An 18,101-nucleotide genomic window follows, 5' to 3' on the forward strand; every position below is an offset into this window, starting at 1 on the left:
AATATGTTAATTGTTGGGAAATTGTCACTGTAGAGGTGACCAATGCTTCAAAAAGGACCTGCAGTTACATTGCAATGACTTCCTGCTAGCTTGATTCGTTCCCAGGATATTCAAACTTTAGATCATACCCAAAGCTAGTGACTTGGGAAATTGATATAACAAGTTGCAACATGTCTAATAAAAACCTATCTAGATATATTGTTCCAACGTTTTGTCTCAAATTCACATTTTCTGAAAACAGCGATTAAGTAAGTATTGGCATTGCCAATAAGTCTGACTTTTTATATACGTGGAAGCAGGGCTTTAAGTGGGCCGGGTCTCACCACTGCTGAGCACTGGCAGTTTTTTAGAGGGGGCCTCGAAACAGGTCTCTATCGGGCTCTGTTTTGTGCCCTGGCACAGGTGGTCCCATTTTTTTTCTGGACTGCAGTGACAGCAGGCATATGGACGTGCATGTGCTCACACTGCTCATTGGTGGAGATGTTACGGCATGACGTCACGCCAGGTGAGCGTTGTAGGGTAAGAGAAATCCTTTAAAGAGAGTCATTTTCTCTCTGGATTTCCCTTCTCTTTTTGAAACTCAAGAGCAGCAACACTGTGGTGGTGTCACCAGGGCTTTAATTGGAAGCATTTTCAATATTATATACAAGCCATAGTTGCTGCTTATTTATCTTATGCAACTTACAGCCATTGACAAAACCAATAGTTCTGACTTGTATGTATGATGTTACTTGTATCATATTTCCGGATGCTTCTTCCTCTTTTTACACTTTATTCGACAAATCAATGCCATAAAAGTGAACATATAGGAGGAAACAGTTCATCAATAAAAAGACATTGCTTTACAAATGACAGTTAAAATTTCATGTTTTGGAAACCAGAAAATAAAGTAAAACATATTGGACAGAGCAGAGGGTTTCATATAAAGTGCATAGTGCCAAATTCATATTACTATATACAATAAGCAAGTTAAAATTCCTCACTGGGGCAGATGATAACATATAACATATCGAATACTAACTAGTGGAGTACAAAATCCTACATTCACATTATCATAAACAATTGGGCAAATATTAATATTTAAGAAGTTAATTTTAGTATTCACAGTATAGTAGACACTACAATTTAAAATTACTAAATAGAACAGGGGGTATCCAATGACGTGCAAAATGCTGTAACATAAAGTGCAACGTGCTAAATTTACAATTTAAATAACAGTAGACATTCAAGTAATCATGATTACATCAACAAAAAAGATGATTTGATAGTAATTGTTAAAATGACAGCTTTTTTCTACATCTGATGGCTCCTGATAAAAAACTTGCAACCCCAAAACAAACCATTTGTGAAGATAGCATTTGGAGGTATAGCAAGGCGGGCCTAACTTGAAAAAAATGGCAATCTTTTAGAAGGGGAAGTATAAATCTTTTACTCAACTGAGCATAAAAATCACAGAAAAAGATAAAATGTAAGGTATCTTGTTCTGAAAACTCGTCACAAGGACAAGGTTTGCGAGTACCTTGTTTCGCAAAACCTTGTGGGACAGCTAAAAACCAAGGGATCAAGTGTAATCGAAATCTTGTTAACAAAAAACGATGAAAAACATTATTTACATACTTTATTCGACAAATCAATGCCATAAAAGTGAACATATAGGAGGAAACAGTTCATCAATAAAAAGACATTGCTTTACAAATGACAGTTAAAATTTCATGTTTTGGAAACCAGAAAATAAAGTAAAACATATTGGACAGAGCAGAGGGTTTCATATAAAGTGCATAGCGCCAAATTCATATTACTATATAGAATAAGCAAGTTAAAATTCCTAACTGGGGCAGATGATAACATATAACATATCGAATACTAACTAGTGGAGTACAAAATCCTACATTCACATTATCATAAACAATTGGGCAAATATTAATATGTAAGAAGTTAATTTTAGTATTCACAGTATAGTAGACACTACAATTTAAAATTACTAAATAGAACAGGGGGTATCCAATGACGTGCAAAATGCTGTAATATAAAGTGCAATGTGCTAAATTTACAATTCAAATAACAGTAGACATTCAAGTAATCATGATTACATTAACAAAAAAGATGATTTGATAGTAATTGTTAAAATGACAGCTTTTTTCTACATCTGATGGCTCCTGATAAAAAACTTGCAACCCCAAAACAAACCATTTGTGAAGATAGCATTTGGAGGTATAGCAAGGCGGGCCTAACTTGAAAAAAATGGCAATCTTTTAGAAGGGGAATTATAAATCTTTTACTCAACTGAGCATAAAAATCACAGAAAAAGATAAAATGTAAGGTATCTTGTTCTGAAAAGTCGTCACAAGGACAAGGTTTGGGAGTACCTTGTTTCGCAAAACCTTGTGGGACAGCTAAAAACCAAGGGATCAGGTGTAATCGAAATCCTGTTAACAAAAAACGATGAAAAACATTATTTACAATAAGTAAATATGGTGAACTTGATTATGCAAAGGTAATGTGATATATTGTCTAACCATTGGTTTTATTAGCTCCTTTTCTTCCTTAAGTCCCTATTGCTTCTCCAAAAACTGTGATTTAATGGCTCTAATTTTAGATTTGCTCATCGGTTTCTGGATGCAATGACAGTAACAGCAAAATACTAGTCGGGCGGCACACTATGCTGAACACTGATTTTTAGCATATGTGTTTTTAACCCACTCCCTTAATTACATTGGCCACACCCCTATGAGAGACCCCCCATTTTTTTCATCCCACTTAAAGGCCTGCGTGGAAGTGCTTCTGCTGTTTGTGCATAGGTGTGAACGACTAAGTTAATGCAGATAACAAAGATTAGGTTTATGTAAAAGGATGTCCACGTATGGATGAGTGGGCAATTGACTAAGTGTATGGATTCATGAGTTTCTCAAGCACTCATTTGCACAAACATAAATCTGTGCAGGGTTTAATGTATGCATTCACTTTGTACATTCATGCAACCTTCTATACATACACTGATCACATCGTTCCTGGGCTAGGGGTGGACACTGGAGCTGTATGGCGAGAGCTCCTGGAGAGGGATTGGGTTCGCAGCAGCAGCCATACTCCTGGGAAGCCTGTAATAATGAGTTCACACTCAGTGGCAACATTTGCTGAAAGTAACCCAGGACCTGACAGATCAGTGGGTCAGGTCACAGGAAGCATTGGAAGTAAACAAGGGGAGGGCTATGACAGACTCCTGCAGAACGGTGCAGAAGACCCTGAAACGAGGAACCCAACCTAATTGACATGCGGCTCTCACTCAGAATTGGCTGATGTTCAGTTCGGGACAGGGGATGAAAAATGAAATGGTAATACATTGCCATTTTATTTTTTGGCGACACTCCCCCCCTCAGGCTAGGAGTTGCCCTTGGACGGGGGAACCTTTCCTTCAAAACCCTTGAAACAGATCCTTCCACTGTTTCATGAGTGGGACTGGATTTGGGTAACTTTGTGAACATCAAAAATTCACTGGTTTATGGGGGTTCACAAACTGTCAAGGACATGCCTTCATGGAATGTCCACTCCCTTCTGCTTGCAGATTTTATGATAAACATTAAAACGCCAAACATCTGCAATAATATACCTAAGTAAATTCCCTAATAAGCGGACATTTGATTTTTATGAAGGTGCACAGATAAGTCAAACTTTTCTAACAGCACAAGTTACTCATTCATTTGTGAATCATACAATCAGTGCATCCACTTAAGCATACAGCAATGCACAGCTGTACATGCCTGCATGAGGACTTCGAACTCCACATTGTATTAGCACCTTCTATTATGTTTTGCTTCTCCACTAGGAAAATATTTTTCCATGCAAGTACCCCATTACCTAAACCACCATGTATGTTTAAAGACACCCTTTAAGGCAAGATGCTGCCCTTGTAAGGTTTGTGAATACCCATAAATATGCAGGTTTGTGTCAGTTTAACACTTTTGAAGTGAGCCCACCCTGGGCTGCCTTGAAATCATTCTCTAAGCACATATCTTCTTGTATGAGAATTGCATTTTATTGGTGGAATTTCCTTATGAGTTAGTGACTCAGCAATGACATATCCCCTCATGAATGGTCTAATTTGCATTTTATGCTTTACATAAGTGCCAAAATAACTTTAGTGTAATCGAACATTAAACCCTTTATTGTGCAAAAACTTGAAATCCTCTTGTGTTTTGCTGGAGAAGTAGTTTATGCAGATGTTTAATATGTTTTTTTCGGAATAACTCAATTTTTCACTTTAACAAATTTGAACTATACAAAAGCATTTTCAGTAGTTGAAATATGTGACTTCAATGTACCTTGCCCTAAAGGTTTACTTCAATGTAATTTCCCCTAGCACGCTGTTTAATGGTACCATGTCTTCAAATTGTTGTTATTATATTTGCATTACTATGTTTCCTATTTTTTGTAATTTTATTTTATTGGTCATATTTGTATTATGTCCACTTTGTGCTTGTCCTCCCCTAGCCTATGTGATTTATTAACAACAATTATTTTATAATCCATATCAATCCTAGTTCCTTTTGGTCTTCGTAGAACTTTCTAAATATTTGCTCTCTTTGCCTCTATGTCAGTGTTATTTTTTTATTTTCTGAAGTAAAGACACAAATAAATAGCAAACAACAATCATTAATCACTAACCATAGTCACAGATAACCTAATGGTAAGCATAGAAAATTCATGAACATGTCCTCCTTTGCAACTAAGCTCGCCACAAGACCTGGGTAACAACAGATGAAGGAGTAATTGTAAGGGACACTGAAAATATGTGGCAGGGGAACGCCAAAATATGCTGCAGGGTGAGTAAATTATGCAGCAGGAAAAGGCAAATATTTTGTGGCGTAATTCAGCAAATTTTATGATAGTCGAATTTCTTTTTTTTGTTATTTCTACACTTGTTAGCACTGTCTGGGCGTTGGTTGCTCCTCATTAGTATCAGTTTAGCACCCAAATAGAGCAATAAGCAACAGAAAGGTGGCCAGTCAAGCTTTGCAAAGGGCCTTTGAGGGTGCAGCGACATAAGTTGCTGCGTTTGTAGTAACATTTAAACCGTTGGAGGTAGAAATAAAGTGTATTGTTATTAAAATCTGCATATTATGCCGCAGATGGTGCATTATGTGGCAAATGGGACAAATCTATAATTATGTAAAAAATGGGTACATATAATTATGCAAAAAACGGCCACATATTCCAATCACATTATTCCAGTGGCCATTGTAATTGCCAACTGTGACACAGGAAAAAACAAAGATGGCAAAAGAAATGTAACCGTGTATCATTCAATTGTTCTTCAAATTTGGAATATAGTACATTTCTAGCAAAATAACAAGATCCAGCTGTCAGTGGCCAGGATCTATATCTGAGACATATATTCAGTTCCCCATTCAGAGACCATTTCATCCAAATAAAGTTCTAGTAAGTGTCTATTGACATTTAGATGAAAAGAATAACTCTCAAGTGGTAAAACTTCAAATTTTTGGATCAATGACATATAATTGATGCACACAATATCGATTTACAAACATATAGGAAAATAAATATTGTTCCCAAAAATATCACTTTCCTACACAAACCGGACTAAGCGGACCTCAGGCGGGGACTCCAAATAACTGGATCACCTTGTCCAGAAGGCGGGGCTGCTGCCCAGACACTGATAAGCGCGCCACAACTCCTGCTATGCGGGACTTGAACCGGACTAAGCTGACCTCAGGCGGGGACTCCAAGTCCCAGTATCACCTTGTCCAGAGGGCAGGGCTGCTGCCCAGGCGCTGATAAGAGCGCCACAACTCCCACTGTGTGGCACACGAACCGGACTAAGCGGACCTCAGGCAGGGACTCCAAGTCCCAGTATCACCTTGTCCAGAGGGCGGGGCTGCGCGCCACAACTCCCACTGCACAGGATGCGCCGGGGCAAAGCCCGGGCCAAGGGCGGGCCCATCCTTGCCCGGAGGAGGCCTTACCGGGCAACCCTTCTGACATCTGGACATCTCTACATCTTGCTCAGGTGAACTTGACCCAGAACTCGAAATTAACTTTGGCTAGTGAAGTTGAAGGTTTGACATTGTAGCCAGAGTTCCTGGGGTTAATTGACATCGGTGTCGTCCGTGAAGGCCACCCGATAGATCCACTTTTGCTTCCCTCTTCAGATAAACTTGGGGCCACAATGGGAAAGAAAAACACCTGTGAGGGAGGTACGGGTGATGGCTGTAAGAAGAAGGCAAAGAAGGGGAAGAAGAAAGGCTTAAGTACAAGCCTGGCAGCAGGGGGGGGGGGGGTGCATTGGACAGAATAAACAGTTTATTAACTGAATGAGAGGGACTCGTTGACACTACACTTACTAATACCTTGCCTAAGAATAGTACTTCCCAGGTTTTGAGTAGTGCTATATGCAATGGGCGCATACCTGGGCGCATACCTGCAATGTTCAAAAAGTCAGCCAGTAGGATCTCACCGCCTGAATCCTCAAATGTATCCCCTGTGAGCTTTGATAGCGGGGGAACTCCTATGCATGCCTCCCAAAACGATGTGGCTGTCTTTCCCTGTAGTAATAGATACTCCACTCTTACAGACCATCTAGGGTCATTGGACCTCCTCCCCCCCAGTATTGGGAGCCGGGCACAGAGGCGGGCACAGAGAATGGCACTCGCAGTACTATTCAGAGGGCCAAGTAGTAGCAGGTAAAATCACCATAAGAGCACAGATAGAAGGAGCAGTGTTGGGTAAATAAGTGGGGCCCCTGTAGGGCCACTGTGGACCCTTTCCAAAGATCTGTCTCCATGAAGATAATAGACTTGGGGCATCATGTAGGTAGCTAAATACCGGTCGGTAACGGCCGAAATTTGGTAAATATCCCGTTACCGACCGGTATTTAGCTATTTGGGATGTAGGAGGCATAATTCAGGATTCGGTAAATACCGAATCCTGAATGTAGGGAGCACTCTAAAGAGTGCAAATTAGAATTAAGAATTTGTTATTTACCACCAAATACAGGTTGGTGATAAATAACGAATACCTTGCAAAACGCAATATTTTGCAGATGTAAGAGTGCCATGTGGCAGACATACATGCCCTTAGGGCATGTATGTGCGCCACATGTGCACACATGCAAGAATCAGGGGTGCAACAGGGTGTCAATGTGACACCCTGCCACCCTTGTATATGCTCCCCCCATTACCGAATCGGTATTTACCGAATCGGTAATGGTGACTGGCTTCCCATTGATTCCTATGGGCCTCCAGGCCCATAGGAATCAATGGGAAGGTATGCCCCATTACCGAATCGGTAAATACCGATTCATATTTACCGAATTTTTCCGATTCGGTAAAATTTACCGAATCAGTACCTACATCACATTTACCGATTCATAAATACCGAATCGGTAAAATTCGGTATTTATGAATCGGTAAATGTGTTGCTACCTACATATGGCCCTTGATGAGCAAAATGAGTGCCCTCAAAGCTTCCATCAGTAGCCTTTCTGACTCCCTAAGTAGGATTCACTCTGAAATGCAGCAGGTAAAATCAATAATGAGAGCACACACAAAGCCTACTTCCACCCCCTAACAGGACATGGGTATTGCAAGACAGCCCCCAGGTAACAGCAAGGCTCAAGCAACACAGAGTACAAATAGATCAGTTAGGGATGCGTCACTGAGGTGTGCTAGCATAGGCCACACACAACCTGACAGGGTGCTCAATAGTGTGGCAACCCATTGGTAATCCACACACCCCACCGTGGCATCTGCTCCTCCTGTAATCCCCGTCCAGTCTCAGGCCGGTTTGCCTTGAGTGCCAGGCAGTGCTGCCAAAACATTAGATACAAGTAACGTTGTGTACATGATAAATGTACAAAAGCAATCAGGGAGCTTGCACAGAGTTGGAAAAAAACTTAGTGGAACTCTGCTATCCGCCTCCAACCCCCCTAAAAAAATATTTACAAATGAATTTAAAAATAAATTAAAACACACTTACCTATACTGCGACGTCCCTGGGCTGCCCTCCTCCTCATCGCCGTTTGTCTCCTACATCAGACGTACATCTTGCGAGATCTGCGCATGCGCGAGTGCTCGTGCATGTGCATTCCTCGCAAGACATCTTGCGAGAAAGGCACACGTGCGTGCGCTTGCGCAGTTCTCGCAAGATGTATGTCTGACGTAGGAGAGAGACGGCGAGGAGGAGCAGGGCAGCCCGGGAACTCCGCAGAACTGGTAAGTGTGTTTATTTTATTTTAAATTAGTTTGTAAATATTTTTTATTAGGGGGGTGGAGGCGGGGAGCCTATTTAGCAGGGGGGCTGGCTCTGCTGCAGAGTCGGAGTTTTGCCCTATACTCCGTGTTGCCAGAGGAGCGTGGAGTAGGCAAATCTCCGCAGACTCCGCTGCCGGAGCGGAGTTCTCTGCCGCCCTTACATAGAAGACAAGGGATCTCTCCTAAACAAGTGCACCCAATGGATTCACCACATAAGGGGCTGCCAGTCCCTAATAAGGGATGACATTATCAGGGCTAAGAGACACTTGTCTACACGGGCCATGTGGCCACCCATGAATATAGAGCACGGAGTTAGGAGCGAGGTTTAGCGGGTATTTTATTGGCCCGTCCATATGCGGCGAGGAACAGGTCATATGGGGTTAAAGCAAGGAAACAAAACAATAACAAAAGGAAGGTTCTTTTGATGTCAGTCCAGCCACTGTATAATGTGGACGTTCTCTCTTTCAAGTTCTCCTCAAGAGGGTGGGGATTGAGATATTTCGTTATCTACTTCTCCTTGTCAGGACGCCAGAAGAGGGAGTGTGGCCCGAACCCTCGGAGAAAAATAAACAATGGTCAGATATAGTGGGTTTGGGTCAGTCTGCCTACCGCCACCTTCACCCACGACCAGGATTGTGCAGCTAAGAGGGACAAGTGGTGGGAATAAGGGTCTCAGTGAATACGGGCAGTACGTACTTCTCACCGCCCCATCCTCCACCAACCTGCAGTAAAATCTTTGAAAAAGGGTACTTTCCGATGGCCATGGCCCTCCTGGGTTGTGGCTGGGGGAGTCTCACCACCCTCCTCCTATCTGGGTCAGCTGGACTCTCGAGTGTTGCCTCTGGGCGGTTCCTCTGTCTGTGGGTCTCTTTTCTCCTCTCCATCTTCCTCTGCCTACCGCGGGGGTTCTTGCCAGCCTTTGAAGTCCAGATCCTCGGGAAACACGAAGAACGAACCACCGTCCTCTTCAGTGTTTTTCTCCTCTGTTGTTTATCCCTCCTCTCGTTGGGCAGGTCCTCTCTTATGTGTGGAGACTAGACTGCCTACTTTCCCCTCTGGACGTCCGACCGCAGGTGCCGTCTTGGAATTCCCGCCCGCGAAGGGCGTAGGATTACACTATAACAAGAATGGTGTGCAGTTCCTAATGTGAATGCAGGCGAACGTGTATTGAGAAATAGGCTCTACTTGAGAGTAAGTAGTTGCGCAAGAAGTGGAGAAGAAACTTCTCCTAGTTGGAAAAAGACCCTCACACACCCAGCCAGCTAGATGTCATGCTTCATCATCGGGTCTGCTCCTTATCGGGGCGGCGCTGTAATCCCCGATCGGCACCCGAGATGGGGCCTTCCTGGCGGAGATCTTTTTTCCAAAAGCCGGTGGGTGAGGTGCGTGTGAGGGCCCTAAATTGTGTAGGTGATGGTGATGTGTAGGAAAAAGTAAAATAGGGGAGAAGGTCCACTCAGAAAATGTTTTCATGAACGTGGCCCCTACCCTAATTAAAAATAATAAGACAAAACAACGCTAATCCCAACTCTAAGGATGTGGGTTAATTGCGTCTGTCAAGTGGTCAACATGTTTCTTGCCCTTAAGTCTATTTGATGGCAATTCGTCAGGACCAAAAAGATCTACCTACACTTAAATGGTGGTGGTCTAAAGTACAGTATACAGATGACCACCCTTACAGCACCCAAAGAAAGTGTGGTACCTGTAATTCTAAAAACACAGCCTGCAAGGTAAAAGACAAGATTACAATACTAGAAATACAAGTCACAATATTTGTAAATGACAATACATGCAACAAATTGATGCAAACCGCATGCTGAACAAGGTTGCTAGTGGCATGCGTAATGACGTGTCTGTCATACAAATTTGAAACAGTGAGATAATGTAATAAAAAGAAGGAACGAAAGCAGCAGGAGTGGCACACAACAAAAAGTAACTCACCCCATTAGGGTCATGGATGTGTGGTATCAGATCCGGCTAGTGGAGACACTAAAGTGTAGTGTCCTAATATAAAATCAAAAACAAAACGAAGAAAACAAGAGAGACATAGTTGATGTATGAGGAACTATACATGAAATCCCTGGCTAATGCGCCCAGGGTCGAGGAGGTCACACAGTGAATCTGCGTGTCCAGTAGATGAACACTGGGTTTGTTGTGAACTGTAGTGGTGCCAGGCCTCCAAGTAAGGAGCACAAAGTAAAATCAAGTGAAAGGTCCCAGGGGGGCGTAGCGCAGTGCCCCGGCAAGGCGCCGGTCGACAACCCCACACTCACCAAGGTGAGGTCAGGTGTGTAAACAGGGCGCCCATCGGGGCCCCTCGCGGGCTTGTGTTACCTGTGACTACACAAGAAAAAACACCGTGTTGACCGATGAGGGCAAGGTAACCACGCGGACAATGCTGGGAGCCGTCACCAATTAAGCGAGGATGAGGTTCTGGAGCAACGCTGGTAGTGATCGCAACGTCAACATAGTCGCGGGCCCGTGCAGTCAGCAAGCCCACACAGAAGGTGCCAGTCATCTGAGGGGCATGGCACGTACAAACAACATCTGAAGGCGCCATCGTGGCTAATACTCACGGTTACCAAGGCAGAGGGTGGCGGTAGATTACACTGCCTTCCTTCTTGGCATGAATGATTGGGGCATGTCTCTGACAGATACTGTGATAGAAAGTCCACATTCCCTTGAGCTCGACCGGGTGCATGAAGGGCCTGGAAAAAAAGGCTGTAAGGACAAGAACCAGCGGAGTATCTTGGGGTTTGTGTCTTTGTGAGTGGCAAGCCTGGTGAGGGGGGCCTGATCAGTAACCAAAAAGAAAGTATGTCCCAATAAATAATACTATAGGGCCTCCATAGCCCATTTGATGGCAAGGCATTCCTTTTCCATTGTTGTGTAGTGGGTTTCTCGTGGGAACAATTTACGGCTGAGGTAAAGGATCGGCCGAAGATCACCCAGTTGGTCAGGCTGTGACAAGACAAGCCTGTAATACCCTACCAGGCCAAGGAACGCTCTTAGGTCCTTTTTGATATTTGGCTTTGATATGTTTTGGATGGCTTCTAGTTTTGTGCACTGTGGTCGCAGTGTCCCTGCTTGAATAGAGTAGCCCAAATATTCTATACGGTTGGTGCCCAGAGTGGTCTTTTTGGGGTTAAGTGTCAGACCTGACTGGTGGAGAGAGAAGAAGAGACACCGCGTGTGTTGTAAGTGGGTCTCCCAATCAGCGCTGTATACCACAATATCATCCAGAGAGGCCACTGCGTATCGTTGATGAGCTTATAGAATGATATCCATTAGTCTTTGGAAGGTAGCGGGGGCTCCGTTTAGCCCAAAGGGCATGACCGTAAAATGATACAGGCCGGATGGAGTAGAAAAGGCCGTTTACTCTCTGGTGGCTGGATGGAGAGGAATTTGCCAGTGTCCCTTTCTCAGGTCGATGGTGGACATTACACAAGCCCCTCCCAGTCTCTCTATGAGCTCATCAACTCTCGACATGGGATAACTGTGGAATTTGGAGTGGGCATTCAGCTGGCAAAAGTTGATGCAAAACCGGAGGCTCCCATCTGGTTTGGGTACCAACACCACCGGGGAATACCAGTTGCTCTGTGAGGGTTCGATGATATCTGCTCTTAATATCGCGTCCACTTCTTGTTCTACAGCCTGGCGTCTTGCGGCTGGGATGCGATAAGGCCGTAGTTTTATGACTGTCCCTGTCTCTGTTTTTATGTTGTGTTTTACTAAGGCAGTCCTCCCCGGGTTACTGGAACTGAGCCCTGGGAAACAGTCTAGCAGGATATACAACTGCTGTCTTAAGCGGTCACTAAGTGTTTTTCCTGTTATTGGCCGTTCTATAGACATTGAGCAGGAGGGTTGGATGGGTATCTCTATAGACTTTGTACAGGTAATGTGGTTCACAGAAGCAACAGGGCCTCTGTTCTGAGGGGGGGTTTCTCCTACTTCTTCAACAGATTAATCAGGTAAACCTGTCCCTTGGGTCCTGTTCTAGAAATAGCTACTCTATAGGTAACTGGGGTTACTAGTCCTACAACTGTATATGGTCCTTGCCAGGTCGCTAGCAGCTTTTTGTCCGAGGAAGGTAAAAGTATGAGTACATTATCCCTCACTGTCAGCTGTCTTATTTGAGTGCCTTTATCATAATATGTCTTCTGTTTTGGCTGTGCCTTCTCAAGGTTTTGATGAACCTCTTCCCACAGAGTCGCTAGGATTTTCTTCAAGGTGGCTGAGTAACCTAACAATGGTTTCCCCTCATCCTCCTCTTCTGTCGACTGTTCAGCTGTCATATCTAGAAGGGTGCAAGGTCTATGTCCGAACACTAGCTCGAATGCACTGAACCCCGTGGTGGTAGGCCCCTGACGGCCATATCAGCCTCGGGTGATACTAACCCTGTGCAACTCAAGTCCGCGCCACGTGGTGGTAAGCCCCTGATGGCCACATCAGCTTGGGGTGGCACTAACCCTGTGCAACTCAAGTCCGCGCCACGTGGTGGTAGGCCCCTGACGGCCACATCAGATCAGGGTGAGACTAACCCTCTGCGCAACTTTTCATGGACTCTTTATGATTGAGACCCGTGGAACGTCCGCCATCCAGTCACCACTGGTAATAAAGGATGTGACGTTGTCGATCCATTATATTTGCGTGGTCACATGGCCTGTGATGCATGTGCCGGATGGGTGTGGTGTGTGTGCAAACTGCAAACCTGCCCTCAGGAAGTGGCCGTGACATGTTGACAACTAGACCACTGACCTGCAAACCAACAGCGAGTACGCCTGCGACAGGTAGCTATGTGGGGGGTGCAAACGTGTTCTCAATCGATTTTTCATAGGAAACTTTAGACAGGGCTACAGGTCAAACTGCTGAACGGAATTGCGCCAAATTTGGTAGGGAGAAAGGCCTTGGTCCAGAAAGCGCGCTTTCTTGCATCAAGTGAAAATATAAGAAAAAGGTCCCGGGGCAATTTGATATACCGGAGCTCTGTCTGTGTGGGATAACCCTGTCACGCTCCCTCTGCCCAACATCACCACTTCGCAGCTATGCCGTTAGAAGCCAGTCCGTCGGCTCGCAACTCTCTACTTTTGTGAGCTAGTACGCTGCTGTGCCTGTACCTCTGCAAGCTACTATGCTGCTGTTCCTTTGGGAGCAGACGGCTCGTACTACTGCATCTGTGAGTAGAGTGGACGGCTGCAGTTGTCCCTCTGCGAGCCTGGGTGCGAACTGTTCATAAGTCACACTACATAAGCATTAAAAAGCCATTTTGTGATTCAGTTCGTCAGCTGGCATCAGTCCGAGGGATTTCTGAAAACATACCGGAGTTCTTTCTGTGAGAGATACCCCTTTCACGCTGCCTCTCCCCACATCAGCAGGTAATGCACCCTCTTCCCACATTACCAACATACCCCCAAAAACCTTCTTAGGCCCGGAATTGTCCCTGTGCAGTTGGACAAACGAGAATCTTAGTCATGTATAGATTTACATATAAAACATTTTATTTAAACAAAACAACAACAAATAAAAATGAAGGGAGTCTGGTGGTGTGGTCGCTGCCATGAAGTTGGGGTCACTGCCATTCAGGACTCAGGACACAGTTCCACATGTGGGATCAGCTTGTATTGAACAGGGTTAGTGGCACCAGGTGTTGCGCCTTGTGTTGTACAGGGTTAGTGACACCACGTGTCGCCGGCCTGGCATATGGAAATATGCCTCACTGTTCAAAGGGAGTCTGGTGCTGTGGTCACTGCCACGGACTTGGGGTCACTGCCATTCAGAACTCAGGACACAGTTCCACATGTGGGATCGGCTTGTGTTGAACAGAGTTAGTGGCACCATGTGTCGCCGACCTTGCATATGGAAATATGCCTCACTAATTAAAGGGAGTCTGGTGCTGTGGTTACTGCCACGAAGTTGGGGTCACTGCCATTCAGGAGTCAGGACACAGGACACAGTTCCACATGTGGGATCGGCTTGTTTTGAACAGGGTTAGTGGTACCACGTGTTGCCGGCCTTGCATATGGAAATATGCCTCATTAATCAAAGGGATTCTTGTGCTGTGGTCGCTGCCACGGACTTGGGGTCACTGCCATTCAGGACTCAGGACACAGTTCCACATGTGGGATTGGCTTGTGTTGAACAGGGTTAGTGGCACCACGTGTTGCCGGCCTTGCATATGGAAATATGCCTCACTAATCAAAGGGAGTCTGGTGCTGTGGTTGCTGCCATGGACTTGGAGTCACTGCCATTCAGGACTCAGGACACAGTTCCACATGTGGGATCGGCTTGTGTTGAACAGGGTTAGTGGCACCGCGTGTCGCCGGCCTTGCATATGGAAATATGCCTCGCTAATTAAAGGGAGTCTGGTGTTGTGGTCGCTGCCACGGACTTGGGGTCACTGCCATTCAGGACTCAGGACACAGTTTCACATGTGGGTTCGGCTTGTGTTGAACAGGGTTAGTGGCACCACATGTCACCGGCCTTGCGTATGGAAATATGCCTCACTAATCAAAGGGAGTCTGGTGCTGTGGTCGCTGCCACGGACTTGGGGTCACTGCCATTCAGGATCAGGACACAGTTCCACATGTGCGATCGGCTTGTGTTGAACAGGGTTAGTGGCACCACGTGTCGCCGGCCTTGCATATGGAAATATGCCTCACTAATCAAAGGGAGTCTGGTGCTGTGGTTGCTGCCATGGACTTGGAGTCACTGCCATTCAGGACTCAGGACACAGTTCCACATGTGGGATCGGCTTGTGTTGAACAGGGTTAGTGGCACCGCGTGTCGCCGGCCTTGCATATGGAAATATGCCTCGCTAATTAAAGGGAGTCTGGTGTTGTGGTCACTGCCACGGACTTGGGGTCACTGCCATTCAGGACTCAGTACACAGTTCCACATGTGGGGTCATCTTGTGGCGAACAGTGATGAATACAGGCCCCAGCTAGGCCCGCAAGACACAAGGGTTCGCTCTCCTGTAACGGAATCTATAAGGAAGTTGGCACGGAAACTGCAAAGTACAAAACAACGTTTATTAACCCTTAAGGGTGGTCCTACAATCCACACAACACTCTTCAGTATTGCATGGAGTAGCACAAAGAACATTCGTACACAGTCCCCTTTTATACACAACAGAGGGGCTCATAAGTGGGTGGATACAACATGAGGCCGAAGAACATTACCATTTATGGTCATTCTCGATACTGAATCAATACATGGGCGGAGCCAACACACTCCTTGAGCCCGCGAAAGGACATGGTCAAGCAAAGCTAATTATAACAGATGTGGTCAAGTCTGGGCATGCGCCAGACGGACAAGAGAGAGCTATTTATAAACTGTTGCTAGGCAGATTACAAGAGCAACTAACACAGAGGTCGGACTCTCCTCGTGGTGAACACATGGCAGCATGTCAATACAAAATGGAGTCCGGACTTCGGTCAACATAACGAAGAAAACATGATCAAAAGGGGAAGCATTAATGTTTTCAGTAAATGCTTAATCACATTCTGCCTTAATTTACAACAGACGACCCTTTCAGCATTTACTGAAGACATCCGGTTTCCAAGAATAATCATCATATATATCAATTATCATCATTCCCTTAACCTCTTTAGCTAGACCCTTCTGTCGAGCAACATCGGCAATAGCTTTCTTATCTGGAATGCAGAATGAAATGCATACGGAACAGCACAATGGTCCACATTGAATACACATACAGAAAAGGAACAGAACTGCTATAATAATGCAGAGACCAGTTAAGACCTTCCATCCCCAGGCAGTAACCAACGCCCAAAACCATCCAGAAAAGGACCAAGTGCCGTTTTCTGTGTGGATTTCAGCTGCTATTTTATGCAGCTTGTTAATGGCGTTATAAACGGATGGCGTATGATCAGGGATGAACACACAGCAGCTACTTCCAATAATTTTACAGGCTCCACCTCGATCAGCTAACATTACATCTAGTACCATACGATTCTGCAATGCAACAATCCTAGTTATTTGTAATTCTTCCGTAAGATTCCCAAGAGCGGCAGCAGTCTGATTTGTCACAGCTTCTACCACTCTTGTCAATCTTCGGATCTTCCTACTGTTCAAAGCAGCTCCAACAAAGAAGAACAGTCCTAAGTTAAAATCAATATACTGTTGCAAGCTGGTATCGGTCTGATCCACATCATCAATTGATAGAGTACGTTTATATCTATTTACAGTCACATTATTCAACAGTTTCAAATCCTTATGATATGACGCAGGTGCTAAGAATACAGGAGGTAATAGGAATGATACATAGCATACCCCGGACCACCCAGCCGGCAAATGGTAATAACCTTTATTTCCACATACAAAATAGGTATTATGGGACGCTAGGAAGGTACTGTTGTTCAGCCCGTCGATGTTCAATACAGTTATACAATCACTGACACCAACAGGGATAAAACCCACACTCTGGACACACAAATCTGCTTGAGCTTGTGCTACTTGGATTACGAATTTGTCCTTCCCCACAGTGTCTCTTGTGTTCGTGAAGATATAGGGGATGGATTCATTGTCCGGTCGGTACTCTTCCCATTCCCAAATTGTCCCATTCGCTTGTGGATACCCATTCTTGTCTTGATGGCATTCTCTGTTAAGTCTAAAAAGCAATCGTCCCACTGTCGGTTTCCGAGTGGCAAACAGCAAAGTGTACCATGCTCTACAAGAGCCATTATGAGAGAAAGGAAGTGGTATGAATGGCGTTCCTCCTTTCTTCTGATGGGCTGGCATCATCCCACATATCCAACAGTTCGTAGCGTTCGTAGCAACGTGGGTGTGATGCAGCATCTGAATGAAAGTGTTATTCAAATAGGATTGTCGATGCTTCAACTCTTGATATGGCAGTGTATAAAAGTAGTGCTCCGCAGGCACTGGAGTCGTCAACACAAGTGTCTTTCGAGCAGGAGTTGCCTCCTCCACAAACCATGTGGTTATACCAACGATAGCTACTGTTAGCATGAACCCCAACGCACAAAGGATTTTCTTCTTCTCCATGTCAAAAGAAACAATACCCTGATATCTTCCTGAAACTAAAAAGTCTGTCAGAACTCTTCCCCTTGGGCAGCGGTTGATTTCTTCACCAGCGGGCCAAGACGGGTGTCACTACACTAATGCAGGGCTGATCCCCCCCCCTTGCCTCATCGGCTCTCCGTTTCACTAACCCAAGGGCCGTTCTGACAGTATGTCCCGGCACTGGAAACCTTACTTCCTTGGTCGAAGATGATATCGCCTTCCTCCAGAAGTCGTGTGGTCCGGAAAGAGCTCCTCAGTGTCATTCGGCTTCGCAGCACGGCCTGTCTCTGCTGCTAGGATTTCTCGTTGATCGGTCAGCACGGCAGACTCCACCAATCCGGGCGGTACCTTTCGGCAGTGCAAGGAATGGATCCAATTCTTCCTGTTCGAGACTCGCACTGCCGTCCTCGTTGCAAGGAGGACTTGTTCAGGTCCTACCCATCTCGGCTCCAAACTGTTCGTTCTGTCGAAAACCTTCACCATAACATGATCTCCAGGCCGGAGACCATGTCCTTCACCGGTAGACCGATCAGGGAGCGCCTCTCGGACCTGTTGATGAATAGAAACCAAATTATCCGTTAACTGTGCCAGATAATCGCTCATCATTACACAAGGTACATCATACACAGCCTTAGGCCTTGGTGGACCCCAAATATTCATTGGGCGTCCAAATACGATTTCATATGGCGTAAGGCCAGTTCGAGAGTGTGGCACCGACCTAATTGACAATAACGCCAGTGGCAGGGCGTCTGGCCAAGTCAAAGATGTTGAAGCTTGGATTTTGGCGATCTTAAGCTT

General features: G+C 45.1%; 1 long non-coding RNA gene across 1 annotated transcript in view; it reads left to right on the forward strand.

Moving 5' to 3' along the window:
- The first annotated feature begins 5,839 nt into the window (after positions 1 to 5,839).
- The window catches only part of LOC146788901 (uncharacterized), a 142,914-nt gene continuing 130,652 nt past the window's right edge, over positions 5,840 to 18,101 (forward strand). The window contains exon 1 of the long non-coding RNA XR_014969723.1: positions 5,840 to 6,022. This is a non-coding gene — a long non-coding RNA (uncharacterized LOC146788901). The remainder of the gene's footprint in view (positions 6,023 to 18,101) is intronic.

The sequence above is a fragment of the Triturus cristatus genome, chromosome 10 (genome assembly GCF_964204655.1).
Source record: "Triturus cristatus chromosome 10, aTriCri1.1, whole genome shotgun sequence".
NCBI lineage: Eukaryota > Metazoa > Chordata > Amphibia > Caudata > Salamandridae > Triturus > Triturus cristatus.